Source organism: Rousettus aegyptiacus, unplaced genomic scaffold, assembly GCF_014176215.1.
Source record: "Rousettus aegyptiacus isolate mRouAeg1 unplaced genomic scaffold, mRouAeg1.p scaffold_m13_p_5, whole genome shotgun sequence".
NCBI classification, from domain to species: Eukaryota; Metazoa; Chordata; class Mammalia; order Chiroptera; family Pteropodidae; genus Rousettus; species Rousettus aegyptiacus.
This window is the reverse complement of record NW_023416308.1, coordinates 115,079,112-115,091,509: the sequence shown is the minus strand read 5'-3', so window position 1 is coordinate 115,091,509 and position 12,398 is coordinate 115,079,112. Positions and strand designations below refer to the sequence as shown.

The 12,398-nt window shown below is 41.3% G+C and overlaps 1 pseudogene; it reads left to right on the top strand.

The window, feature by feature from the left end:
- The first annotated feature begins 1,068 nt into the window (after positions 1 to 1,068).
- On the top strand, positions 1,069 to 1,186 carry LOC118603157 (annotated as a pseudogene).
- Positions 1,187 to 12,398: the final 11,212 nt, after the last annotated feature.

The window sequence follows — 12,398 nt, the reverse complement described above, 5'->3', positions numbered from 1 at the left end:
AAGACTTCTTTGGCAGAAGCACAATGTGCTGCAGAAAAATCAAAGGGAACATAAGAGAGAAGATATCACCTGTCGTTAAGTTCCACTAAATCGGTGTTCATGCTGAGTAGGTGGCTTAGGCACCTGAGTTTTGAAAGCTGATTTACAAGACAAGGAAGGAATAAGTGCAAGTGTGGAAAATGCAATTTCTATTCAAGTGAATGACAAGTATATAATTATGGTAAAGGAGCATGGCACAAATAGAGAGCAACGGAACGTTTGACAGATACACCCAACATGGCACGCTGGGAATAGCAGAAAAGAACAGCATTTATAAAACTAAACATATGTGTTTTTTAAAAGGTTTGTAAAGCAGAGGTTCTTACTCTTCTATTAAATAATGATCACCTGTGGAACATCTTATGCCCATTTCTGGGCTTAATACATAAAGATTCTCATTCAGGAAGTGATCCCGATGTAGAGATTTCCAATATCGAACTTGAAAAATCAGCGCTTGAGACATTGATTGCTACCTGAGGATTTTAGAAAGGGAGTTAGTTCCATATCAGATATGTAGCTAAGAAAAATCGTGGATGTTATTTAAAGCAAGAAGAGGAAACAGAATGTGACTTCGCACCAGGAAATCCATTCGGAGATTTATTGCAAAAAGCAATCTGATTAAAAGGGCATCAATAATAATTATCATAGCTAATAATTCTTTATGTGCTTTCTGTATGTTGATACCGCAGTGAGCACTTTGCAAGCCTCTTTTAGTTCTTGGAGCCTTATTATCTCCATATTACAACTGAGAAATCTGAGACCTGGGAAGGCTAAGTCACTTTTCGACGCATTTGCTGAGTATAAGTGGCGGACCCAGGAAATGAACCGAGGCAGCTTATCTCCAAAGTCAGACTTTTAATCTCTATGCTTTACTTGTTTACTCTTAGAAATGTTTTCTTGTCATTGTTCTTGTCGTTTATCTAGATGGCAAACGGAGCACATTCTTATGTCCTGGCTTCCAAGTGGGAGATGGGGCACATGCCAAAATGTACATGTGATGTCCCGCCAAAAATGTAAAATATTACATAAGTCTATGGCCATGCCATCTTGAACAGGCCCAATCCCGTCTGATCGCAAAGCTAAGCAGGGTCGGGCCTGGTTAGTACTTGGATGGGAGACCACCTAGGAAGACCACGTGCTGTAGGCATAAAACATTTAAAAAAATAAAATAATAAAAATAAGGGATTGTAAGCTAAGGTACTTGCAATCTGTGAGGTCAACCAAGGGTTGCCCCGCCTAAAAAAAAATATTAAAGAAGATCAAATTAATAAATACCATAGTAACACACACAAATATTCAAAAAAGCAAGAATAAATGCTACATAGAGCCGACTGTAAGGCATCTTTAGAAGAAGTGTTAAGGGTGGAAAATCTTCAAAGTGAGCCAACTAGCTAAGTCAGCTACAGGGAAGAAATATCTTTAGATACCAGAAGTTGTCCTACTTGCTTGGGTGTGGGTTTAGGAAATGTCTTGTATAGGATATGAAGATGGCCAGTGTCTGCTTCTGTAATCTGCTCACTTATTAACCAGAGTGTCATACGAGGTGATGTATTTGTATTGCGTTAATGGTCGACTTCTGCTTTCTGTAAACTGCTTACTTGTTTGATGTAGTTTTAGGCTTTGTGAGCTGCCTCTTTTGAAATTGTAAGAGTAAAGACTTCCCAGTAAATCAGTAACAAGGAAGTGATTCCTCGAGGCACCAAAGTCCCAGGAAGAGGCATAACATTCCAAGATACAGATAACAAGACTGTCTACCAGGCTATGTTTGATCTAGCAATTCCCCAGATACATTTATCTTTGTAAAGGACATTGACGGTTAACTTCTTCTTTCTGTAATCTCCTTACTCTCTCTTCATTCTAAGATATAGTCAGAGGCTTTATAAAACAGCCTTAAACAAAGACCCGGGGCTGATCTCCCTTTAACCCTGCGTGGCAGAGAGTCAGTCAGTCACTGGCCGCCGGCTAATATAGGCTCATAATCAACCTCAGTTGGCTCCGTGGGTCTTAGATTTGAACGCACCACAACAGAAGGACATACAGGGTGCAGGAGAAAAATTATGATAGTGAGAAATATGACTAGCATTTGCCCACACTATGTGCCAACCTTTTAACTGTACACTTTAAAGCTATTTACTATTTATTTCTCCTAAGAATCCCATGAGATGAGTAGTATCTTCCCCAATTTACATTATAAATTAAATACTTAGAAGTCAATTAATAAGCTCATCCCAGGATGAGGTAAGTAGCCAAAAAATTGACAAGGGCATCTAGTAAAAAAATGCACATTCATTAACATAGCCACTTGTGTGACTAATTATGAAGTTAGGAGGATACAAGAAACCAAATACTATGAGTACAGTGTGAGAATTAAATGTCTTGTCCCCAAGAGAGGACCCGCGGGAGATGCCTGCTCTCGACGGCTCATTTCCTGTAAGATCCACAGTTTCCTCCCTCTCTGGGTTCTGGGAGTGCTGTCTCTGTTTCTGGTCTGCTTTATACTCTTTTTCTGGTGGTTCTGATGGCTTGGATTAGCGTTCTATAGTAGGACTTTTGGTTTTAAGTTTTTGCCAAGTCCAGTACTTTCATTTGCCCTCACTGATAACCTCCCATGTTACAGGAGGTACAGCCAGGGTCCAAACTCAGTTTGATCAGTGAGGAAAGAGTCTGTGACTAAAACAAGGAGCTTCTTCTAAAGCAAAGCTAGCCTAGAAAACTAAGTTCCATGACGATCCTCCCTGCAAGGTGTAACAGGAATTTGCTGCCCTCATTTCTGAATACACGTCCTTTCTCCAAGGAACAAAACAGTCAGCAACCCAGGACACAGGCTTGAAAATCTGTTGCCAAAAACAAGCTCTATCTAATCATTGCTAAGCATTCTGCATATACAAGAAATCAGCAAGGTCTTCTGAATTGAAAAAAAGAAAAAAAGAAAAGTATCTTGAGTTTTTGTTCATTCAGTTGCTGTCTTATTTCTCCACACCCCTTCCAAACAATCTCTCTCTGCATTCTGTTCTTTTAACGGCTTTACTGATATATGTTAAATAAAATAAAATTCGCTCACTTAGCGTGTACAATTCAGTGATTTTTTTTTTTAGCGTATTCACAGATATGTGCAATCATCACCACTGTCAAGTTTTAGTATATGCGCAGAGCCCTGAAACCATTATAATCATACACTTTTAGGACATTTTCATCCCTCCGAAAAGGAATTTTATTCCTATTAGCAGTAAATCTCGATCTCCTCTGCACAAACACTGGCCATCACTAATAGACATTTTGCCTCTCCTACTTTGCCGATGCCAGACGTTTCGTGTTAATTAAATCATGCAATATGCAGCGTTCCTAAAATGGCTTCTTTTACTTTACGTACATTGTTTAATTTCTACACACCACTGACGGATCGTCCAGTACAGAAAGCAGTGGAGAAATTGATGCTGAAATACAAGTTAATAAGGAGCAGGTTATGTAAAGACAGTAATTTTGCTAATTCATTTCAAGATGATTGTAACTAGGTCTTCGTTGAAATTTTCTAAATAAAATTCTTACGTAACGCATATCCAGATGTCTCAATTATTTTGAAAATCAGTACCGAGAAAGGAAAAACAAATGTGATTGCATCTAATTTACCTTTTTGCTCATTGAGGATTAAGTCCATCCACACCTGCAATGAAGAGAAAAGAGCATCTTGAAACTTACTTTATTCCAATCATTAAGAGATAACTTTTTAACTATTAATGACGGCTAAGTGATTTTTCTAGCGTTATAAGATGAAAATTCCAGACATCACTTTTGAAAGCTTTTACATCTCATTTGGATGCCCTAAAACCTACTTAAACAAAGGCATAAACTAAAAATTAATTGTCAATGATATTACTAATATATATTATACCCCAGGCTATTTTTCAGCTTACTTATTTGAAAAAAAAAAAAAAAGCATCTTCTTGCATGTGCATACACACATACGCACACGCACACCTGTCTGAAAGGAATAAAAGGTCAGAGTCATTTGCAGAGAAAAGTCTAGACTCCTTTTTGAGAAGGGCTGCCGAGGAAAGCTGCCTGACTTACAGCATGCTTTGAGCGAGCAAGAGAACTCTTTAAAATACTAAATTCTTGGACTTGAGAGCCGTTTGCTAGAACTGCTAGGTTGACTAACCTAATAGGGTTTCCCTTCTTTTATTCTTCAGACGTTTCATTATTTTCCTCCGAGATCTCAGAGAGAGAGAGAGAGAGAGAGAGCCGAATCCAGTCCGCTGCCAAATACGTTACTGTATTTTTCATTTCTAAAAGTCCTCCTTTTTTCACAGTCATACTGTTCCTTTTATAGTTTCCTTATCCTTGCAAATATTTTCAATCTTGGTTTATTGCATTAGCTGTAGTAAACAACATAACTGTTTTTATTATGTGTCTGATCGTCCCAACGTCTGAGCGTTTTTAGACACTCGCCTTCTCTTGTTCCCGCCACTTCTCACTCCTTGCACCTCATCTGATTTTGTCCTTGTTTCGCCGACTGCTCCTTGGTCTTAAGAAACCATTTCTTGCTGAAACACAGAAGTCACTAAAGCTACTTAAGTTTTATTTTTTTTAACTCCTAGATATTAAATGTTCTCACCACACACACACACCAAAGATAACTTTCTGTCACGATGGAAGTGTTAGCTCATCCTATAGTGGTAATCGTATTACAGAATATAAATGTATCAAATCCGCAACTTGTATACCTTAAACTTATACGATGTCATCCGTCAATTATTTTCCAATGAAAAATAAAAGAAAATGTATTGTAAAATTGTGAATAGAATTAAATAAAAAATAAACACCTTTATCTGGTAATATCAGGTTTAAAAAATCCTTTGGGACAAAGCCCAACTACTGTAAATAAGACCCACAGGTCAGTGGGTCTTACAAGGTACACAGGTCAGTAATTACACACCTATGCTCCACTGCAGCTAAATCTTTCATGAAATACTCAACTGACTCTTCTCTGAGGGACAGAATGAACATTATCTATTTAGCCTGAGAAGAGGGATGAAGAACACTACATTCTTACCTGCAACTCATAATGTACACTGTACAAGGAAGAATCTTACAAATTATACTTGTCTACGGTCAGGAAAGCATGAGTGCCGGCACCTTACTCCTCAAAGCAGGCTCTGGGGGCCCTCGGCCTCAGCCTCACCCAGGAGCTCATTAGAAATTCAAAATCTCAGGGCTCTCCACATACCTACTGGATCAGACTCTGCATTTTAACAGCATGTCCGGACGATTCACATGCACATGAAACTTTGAAAGGCATTGATCTAGAACATGTCAGCTCCTAGAAGGAGATCTATATTATGGCAATCGGAAGGACATGAAAACAGCCAGAGGCCTGGTATCAGCCTTGTAGTACGCCATTCTCCAAAACCCCGATCAATGTGCCAGACCGGAAACAAAGTCTGAAACTAAGAAGGAGCTTCGCTTGTTTCCCGCCTAACAACAGGCAGACCAACAACTCACGGCCTTCAGCTTCCACACTCTCACCGGGCTCAGACAAAAGGACTCTCCAGAGGTCCAATGTGAGAGCCACACAGGGCAAAGCAGCTCAGCTGAGCCTTGTCTCCGGGGAACTTTAAAAATCTTCCTAGGTGTTCTTTGTGAGTCTGAGGGCGCTCTGATTAACAGTAGCAAGAAAACCAGTCTCAGGGCAATGCCTCTGGAGGTGGCTGCAAGAATCTTACCACGGATGGGGCCAGCGCAGCCCTCCAAACAATCTAATAGTTTGACCTTACTTGAAAGCGGCATTCCTGGGGGAAAGCGAAGGAAGAGGACAGCGATGTAGAACCTTTTCTCTATTGTCCTTAAAAGCTATCCGATGACTCCAGCTTTCACATTCTATTCAGCAAAAGTCCTGAGTTAATGGACCCGTTGTCGTTAGAAATGGGGAAAGCGAGACCAGGTTTTCCATGTGTACTCTCCACGGGAAGTTATTCTGGGAAATGTGTTTTTCTCCATTTCCTCATGGTTCCAAGGATGATTTAGTGATCCTCATAAACTGGTGGCCATGGCAACTGCTCAGTTTATGCAGAATTCATCTCATTGCTGATGTTGTCGTTTTAGGGTAATTCCCTAAAAAACATCTCTAAGAACTTGGAAAAGGGTTCTCCTCAGAGTAAAATATCGGATGTGATTATTATCTGCAAGACTTACTAGGAAATGGATACACATGTGACTAATGAATTTAGGAACACTCGAGGGCATTCGAGGAACATCACCGAGGCCAGATGGCACGTGGTCGCAACGCAAAAAGGTGAGAACTGATTTCTTCCGACCTACATCCTGTTTGAGAAATACTATTAGACAGAATGGGGTGGATCTGCCAGTGGAAAGAAGGACTGAGAGTTTCTAGGGCAGAAGCCGGCACCGAAGCCTCATCCCAGCCCGCCCACGAAAGACGTCTCGGCTCAGAGAGTTTAGCATCAGCTTCCTCCACTAAGTGAGAAGGCCTCCTGCTCCTTAGTGCAGACTCTTCCTAAAACCATCCTGCTCTTCTTATTTCTGATTCTATACATAACACAGTCTTCTAATAATCCTATTTCCTATGAGGAGATAATGCGCTACTCAGGCCAATTTGAATTTCCAGGGCGCTCGACTCTCGAATGTGCCATCGGCATTACAATATTGAATTCTGGTGCAGTTAAATCACATCACGGGAGTGGAGTAAGTAGGAGTTTGGCTCTCAAAAAAGTTTCCTAAATTAATTTTCTGAGCCTGCTTGAGGCGAAGTTACTAAGGTAGGCCTCATTTTGGGGATGTGACACCATTTTCTTCCTGGGGACGACCCCTGTCTCCTGAGGCTTTCCTCAAACTACAGAGAGAGTCAGCATTTAGGGACGAGGCAGCTCCTGGGATAGAACGATTCAGAGAACAACTTAACGCAGGTGGTATTGGGTTGTCAGCAAGAATTGGTCAAAGCTTCCTGTGCTCACGACTTCGGCGAGCGATGAGAGACAAAGCCAACCCCGCGGCGTGCCCTCCCATGCATGTCACCTGCCCCCCCCCCGTGACCTCGTCCCCACACACACATTCCCTCACACCTCGTCTGCCTCAGTCTCTCTCCCCAGTTCTTTCCTTTGGCCTAGGAACATTCTCATTAGTATTTTGTTCTAAAAAGAAACTTAAAATAACCGTATAGATACTTTTAACTCTCTATTACCTTTCTCGTTCAAACTTCGTGAGACTATTAGACTATACCCTTCGTCAGTGAACCTGGAGGCGTCGAACCCTAGAAACAATTACCTTAAGACTAGGGCTGCTCCGGCCCCAAAGCCAGGGCTGCCAAGACACACCCCAGCAAGACTGACCTTAGTCTCCAACAACATAAGGCAAAACTACCAGTAAATTAACTGCTCGTGGGGGGGGGGGGAGGAAATAACATTCTTTATACAATCAAAAACGTATCGACAGATGGGATAAAATGGCATGGATGACAGAGGCTCTGTTCATCCCTCTCGCGACCAAATCAGAGCTGTGACAGAAGCTCAGAGCAACCAGCAAGCAAAGCCACCTGGGGTCTAGAAGAACAGAAACCCTTCAACTAGGGAGAGACATAATTAATCGACCTGCAATGGTAGAAGGTAGGAGGGGGTGAAGATGGGAGGCTGCCTGTCCGGAGCGGCTGAGTGGGACAGAGGCTGTGACAGCGGCAGCCGCCGGCCACGGACGCCTCTTACAGGGGCCGTGTCCACGAGTGGGTTTTCGCAGTGACGGACTCGCGGCTCTGAGCACCAGCGCCTGGTCGGCTCCTCGGGGGGGCAGCAGGGACTTGCTGATTTGTTGGAGTGAGGGCCAGAGGCGAGGGTATGTCCTGGGCAGAAGTGCAGGCGGCATCCGTGGCTCGTCCGCTGAGCCCTCCCCGCTCCCAGTGCGCGGATGCAGCCTCGCCATAGCCGAGACGTCATCAGACTGGATGTCAGAGGTCGCTCCGCCTGGAGGATTCCCTGCAACCCCGCCTGCCCCAACTTACGGCCCCACCCAAGCCACATCCAGGTGTGTCCTCAGCGAGTCAGGTGCTCCTTACTGAGCAGCACCTAGACTCACACTGGAGGCAGCTGGCCTCTGTTTCTGGTGTGGCCTTTTGAGGCGACTATAAGCACGGCATCTGTGGATCGCTTGCTGAATCTTAACAGATGGCCCCGGAGAGGCACAGACTGGGGCTAAACTTGGCCTGCAGCTGAACCCCTGTGCCACTGGACACCTACTTCACAAATCCGCACTGATAAGACCGGGAGACTTGGGAGCTTTGCTTAGTACATAGAAACAGACACAGAAAGGCAGCCAGAATGAGAAGACAAAGAACCAGAAACCATGAGAAGACAGAACAGAACAGAGATCCAAGAAAAATGGAGTCAAGCAATCTAACAGATGCAGAGTTCAAAACACTGGTTATAAGGATGCTCAGCAAACTTAGGGGAAGGGTAGATGAACTCAGTGAGAACTTTAACAAAGAGATTAAAAAACGTGAAAATGGAAATGGAGAACCAGTCAGAAATGAAAAATACATTATCTGAGATGAAGAGTATACGAGAGGGAATCCACAGAGTGGGCGAAGAGGAGGATCGAACCACCGATATAGAGGACGGAGAAGCCAAGGACACCCGATCAGAATGGCAAGGGAAAAAAAAACAGGAATATAATAATAATTTAAGGAGCCTATGGGACAAAATTAAATGTAAAAACATCAGTGTCATAGGGGTACCTGAAAGAGAAGAGGGAGAACAAGAAGTTGAAAGCCTATTTCAAAAAATAATGATGGAAAACCTCTCTAACCTGGCAAAGGAAATAGGCGTACAACCCCAGGAAGCTCAGAGAGCCCCCCAAAAAAGATGAATCCAAAGAGGCCCACATCGAGACACATCATAATTAAAAGGCCAAAGGTTAAATGCAAAGAATCTTAAAAGCAGCAAGAGAAAAGCTGTTCGTTACCTACAAGGGAGCTCCCATAAGACTGGCAGCTGATTCCTCAAAAGAAACTTTGCAGGACAGAAGGGCTTGGTACAAAATAGTCAATGCGATGAAACCCCAGGATTTACAACCAAGAATACTTTACCCAGCAAAGCTATCATTTAGAGTCGAAGGACAGATAAAGAGCTTCCCAGACAAAAATAAACTAAAGGAGTTCATCAACACCAAGCCCGCATTACAGAACATGTTGGAGGGACTCCTTTAAGAAGAAAAAAACATGTATCAAGAACACGAATAAAGAATGGTAATAACTACATAGCTATCAATAAGTCCCTCAAATGGAAAAGAATTAAGGGCTCCAACCAAAAGATAGAGTGGCTGAATGGATAAGAAAACAAGACCCCTACATACGCTGCCTACAAGAGACTCCCTTCAGATTAAAAGACACACAGAGACTAAAAGGGAGGGGGTGGGAAAACGATATTGCCTTGATGGACCTGGAGGGTATCGCACTGAACGAAAGACAAATACTACATGATTTCACATACAGGTGGAATTTGAGGAAGAACATCATCAACAACAACAACAACAAACTCATTGACACAGAGAATATTTCGAGGGCTACTAGATAGGAGGCAGGTTGGGGGAACAGTGAAAAAGGGCAAAGGGATTAAGAAATGGATAGTTACAAAGTAGTCATGGGGAGACAAGGTGTAGCGTGGGGAAAATGGTCAACAATGTTGTCATAAATGTGTAAGGGGAAGAAAGATACTAGATTTAGTGGGGAGAGCACTTTGTGAGTTATGTAGATCTCCAATCACTGTGCCGTACGACTGAAACTAGTGCATTATTGTATGCCAACTATAATTGGAAAAAACTCGTTGAATTGCAGGATGTAAATATGAGCAACTATTATATTTCAATAAGGCTGGGAAAACAATAAATAAATAATAGAAAAGAATTCTGAAGATTGTTTGCACAACGTGGAGATGCTGAACACGACTGAATTAGATACACTTAAAAATGGGTAAGATGATACACTGTGTGTGCATTTTATCGTAATTAAAGGAAAATATCAAAAGCTTTAAAAATGGAAAAGAATGGGAATGACATGAAATAACAAGTGTATGGTACATACGGCAGGTGCTTAACGAACACATGGAAATAAAAAATAGGAGAAAACATCTTTACGACACCGTTTATCCAAACAGAAAAGGGGGAATATCAGCCTTTTAAACGTCACGATTAGGTTTTTCTGACCTGTGTTTATGGCCTAGAAGCAACTTCGGTAGGTGACCTGTAGTGACGTGAGAACGCAGAGGACAGCAGAGAAACCCCGATCCACCCCCCAGTAAAACAGAGCTGCCGCTTACGGCACCGTCGTCTCTTCTCGCCCATCACCAACCTAATTCAAACGCTTCCAAGTTCAACTACACTTCACATTTTCCACTCGCACTTTGAGGTGCATAGTTGTAAAATGGCTTTTTAATTGGTAAAACAAAGAATGTGAGGTTTCATTTTTTTTAATGCCTATTAACAAATCCCGATACCACCCATATGCATGATCACGTGATTTAACTTGACCTGCCAACCTGTGAGCGAGCTTTCTATGGATGGGGAAGAGAATGTAAATTATGGCCTTGTTAATTCATCCTGGAGGGATGGGAACTCTCATTCCCTGTTTGGACCTCTGTTTCTGATGATGACTGTCAACTTGCAGGAAACGGCCTTTTCTTCTGTTGGTATGACGACTCAGAATGTCCACTTCCTGGAAACCTCTGGGAAGTCACAGGCAAAGAAGGATGAGAAAGCACCTGTGGACTCCAAAAACAACGAAAAGAAAGAAAAAATAACAACTCTAAATGTGTATGCGCTCAGCTTCAAATATATATGACAGGAATCAGGGAAGCAATTGATAAATCTACAATTATAGTTGAAGATTTTAATATTCCTCTATCACGAATTGCTAGAACAAATATTTAAAAAGCATAAATAAGTGTATAGAAGACTGGAACAACACTATCAACCACCTTAGGCTAATTGACACACATGATTTTCGAGTACACGTGAAACATCCTCCAAGATACACTATCTAACGGGCCATAAAAGAAGTCTTGTTAAATGTCAAAAGATTGAAATTATGAGTATGTTCTCTAATCATAACGGTATTGGATAAGAAATTAATAAAAATACAAAATCTAGAAAATTATCATAGATTTTAAAAATCTATGCAATAAGAGCAAAAATAAACAGGTGGGATTACATCAAACTAAAAGGCTTTTGCACAGCAAAGGAAACTATCGATGAAATGAAAAGGCAGCCTGCTGAATGGGAGAAATATTTGCAAATCTAGTAAGGGGTTAATATTTAAAATATATAAAGACTTTATGCAACTCAATAGCAAAAAAAAAAAAAATCCAATTTCAAATAAACAGATCTGAATGGACATTTTTTCCAAAGAAGACATACAAATGGTCAACAGGCACATTCAAGTATTGCGTATTTGAAAGTTGCTAAAAGAGTAGGTCTTAAAAGTCCTCCCCACAGAAGAAAAAATTAAAATTGTGAGACTTTGGGTTGATCATTTCCCAATATATTACAAAATATCAAATTATCATGTTGTACACCTGAAACTAATATAGTGTTATATACATCGATCATATCTCAAATTTTAAATTTGTTTTTAAAAAATAGGCGGAGGCACAAACAGACATTTTTCACAGAAGACATCTGAATGGCCGACAGGTCCATGAAAACATACTCAGCATCACTAATTATCATGGAAACGCAGTTTGAAACCACAATGAGATGTCACCTCTCACCTGTTAGAATGGCTAGCCTCAAAAAGGCAAGAGGTAACAAGCGTTGAAGTGGTGAGGACGTGGAGAAAGTGTTACCCTCGTGCACTGTGGGTAGAAATTCAACTTGTTCATGGACATGGACAATAGACTAGTAGCTACCAGAGGAGAGGGGAGAGGGGGGAGGCAGACAGGGTAAAGGGGGTCAAATATGTAGTGACGGAAAGAAATCTAACTGAGTGAACACACAGTGTAACTATATTTATATGCCTCACTGTTACAGTGTACAGCTGAAACTTAATTGGATTTCAGTAACCAACGTCACCATAAAATAAATAAATAAATAAATAAATAAATAAATAAATAAATAAATAAATAAATGTTTTTTAAAAGAAGAAAAAGAAAAAGAAAGTTGGTGTTTCTATTTCCCAAGTGAGAATAAGAATCTAGTTTCAGAGGGAAAAAGAAAAGAAAAGAAAACACATCTTCTCCATTTTTATCACTAAAAGTAGCCCAACGACAGACACCAGCACTTTGCCCCCACCACGGGCACTTGCGCGTGCTTCCGAAGCCCAGAACTTCGCAACAGTGCAGTTCTCCACAGAACAGAGCCAGGGG